The following is a 2,500-nucleotide window of genomic DNA, read 5'->3' as shown; positions in this document are numbered from 1 at the left end:
TATAAGACATAAGTGTCTGAACTCAAAAGCTCTGCATATCAGTTGAAAATACCTATTAAAAGTTTGGCATGGATATAACTAGTAGCAAAGATATAATATTCAGGCTACTTGTTACCTCTTTCTTCTTGAGCCACTTATTTTTCTTTAATCTGCCTCCATACTGGTATTAACCATCAACCACAGCTCTGCCCATGTTTGTCACCCACTACATCTCCCTCTAGCCCCATCTCTAACCATCTGCCACTCTCCTTTCTCACCCTTCCTTTCTCCAACGATCCACTCTGTTTATTCTCCTTTATATTCACCATCTTGCACCTTATGAGTATGCTCTGGCACCCTGTCATCACAAGCTTTATCTCCCTTCCAGCTATTCTCACCCATCCTCTAGTAACATTGAGGTAACCATTTCTCTTCTCTATAATAACCTATATAGTACCTTTATAAACAACGCTAATTTAGCTGTTTCTCCCTAGATTGAAAGAAATGATGAAAAACTTTTTATTGGATTCTCATCTGGGACATCTTCATCAATGCGACAAACCCCAGAGAAATAATCACCCTGCTCCCCGAAATTGCTGGCCTTGTGCCAAAATTTGAAACCATTATTAATTAGCGTACAAGAGAGAGAGAGCTCAAAGTGGACCCACAAAAATTCAGAGAGCAAACCAAATATTTCAGCACCCCGTGTACAAGAGTTCTCACCCTATCAAATAAAACAAGCATAAAATTACACTAAAACTACCACCACGACCACCACTGCCAATACCATCACCATCACTACTAGCCTCGAGGAAACGGAGGAGACTGAAGAAGACACGAGAGGAGAAGTAGTGAAGACACACCTCAGGATGCTGCACCTTCCCCATTAAGATGTCACGAAGCCTAGAATAAGTGGGCAATATGCCACATGTCATTCAGATCAAATTGTAACAACAAAGCTGACATAGTAGTGTTGGACTAAATGTCTTAAAATATAACTGTTTGTAATTGCAAATTAACAACAAATAAAAGTATCACTTGGGACTGATGTAGTTGTTGTTTGTTAGTTTATTTTTTATAACTGGTTTCCAATTACAGGCTTTTCCATTTGGGTTCACTATGTTTCTGACAGAAGCAACAGTAAGGAAGTGTCAGTGTAACTTAGGAGGAACAAATACCACATTTTTCTTCTTTTTTTTTTTAATCTCTATTTGAAAGCAGAGATGTTTTTCAGTTTTCTCATTGATATTAATATCTTAAACAGATATTCATCAGTGAAACACATATACACAGACACACAAACACACATTCACACTCACACACATACATATCTATTATATGTTTGTCTCTTTGAATGAGAGAAAAGAGAACTCAATATATTGCACAAAGAATAAGCATAGTCTTTTATTCTTTTACTTGTTTCAGTCATTTGACTGAGGCCATGCTGGAGCACCGCCTTAACACAGATGTTAAACAATGATGATGATGATGATATATATTTTTATTTTTAAATAAAATTTTGCAGAAGTAAAAGAGAGACTCAAAGTACGAGAGTTTTGTGTATTGGCACTGAGAGAGAGAGTGAGAGAGAGAGTGAGAGAGAGAGAAGATATATATATATATATATATATATATATATATATATATATATATATATATATATATATATATATACATATATTGTTACTTTTTTTATTATTTTACTTATTTCAGTCATTTGATTGCGGCCATGCTGGAGCACCACTTTGATGGGTTTTAGTCGAACAAATCAACCCCAGAACTTATTTCTTAAGCATAGTACTTATTCTATTGGTCTCTATTGCTGAACCGCTACATTACGGGGATGTAAACAATCCAACATTGGTTGTCAATGGGTGATGGGGGAACAAACACAGACACAAAGACACCAAAGCCACACACACACACACACACACACACACACACACATATGATAATGACAACAATGACGACAATGATGATGATGATCAGAAGGTTTCATAAAATACTTATAAAAATAGTTATTTTTATATTTCGTGTGCAAGATTCTTGATGTGGATACGTGTATTGAAAGAAATACAATTAAACCTTGGGAGAGGCATTATGCAAGAGTGCAATGAAATGATTTAACAAACAACTAAATACTGTTTATAAATTAATACAGGATTGAACCAGTGCGTGTGTTTTATTACCGGCATAATGCCTCTCCTAAGGTTTAATAGTTATTTTTATATAAAAGAGTTATTTTTCTTTAAAAAATCAAATCACAAGAAATCAATAATTAAAAATCAAAGCATCTTACCTTCTTACTCTGTTTTAGCTTCTTTTTTTAGCTTCTATATTTTTTGTTTTTGTTTTTTTTTTATGCTGCTGATGGAAGATGTAGATGTTGTAGTAATGATTTTTTGTCCAACAAAACTTTCCCCAAATGTCTTGGAAATTAAGAAAATATTTCTAATTCTCTTTTATAACACAAAGGCAGCAACAGCAACAACAACAACAACAAAAACCAAGAATCCAAAAT

General features: G+C 34.4%; 1 protein-coding gene across 1 annotated transcript in view; it reads right to left on the bottom strand.

The window, feature by feature from the left end:
• LOC106876384 (orexin/Hypocretin receptor type 1) overlaps window positions 1-2,500 on the bottom strand; it is a 15,832-nt gene that overhangs the window by 12,789 nt on the left and 543 nt on the right. Inside the window, exon 1 of the mRNA XM_014924898.3 lies at window positions 2,279-2,500. This exon is cut by the window's right edge and continues 543 nt beyond it. The gene's annotated coding sequence lies outside the window, so the exon portion shown is untranslated. The remainder of the gene's footprint in view (window positions 1-2,278) is intronic.

This window comes from Octopus bimaculoides, chromosome 14 (assembly GCF_046866305.1).
Source record: "Octopus bimaculoides isolate indiv1 chromosome 14, ASM4686630v1, whole genome shotgun sequence".
In the NCBI taxonomy this organism is placed as follows: Eukaryota; Metazoa; Mollusca; class Cephalopoda; order Octopoda; family Octopodidae; genus Octopus; species Octopus bimaculoides.
The sequence above is the reverse complement of the archived record's forward strand: the minus strand, read 5'-3'. Positions and strand labels throughout refer to the sequence as shown.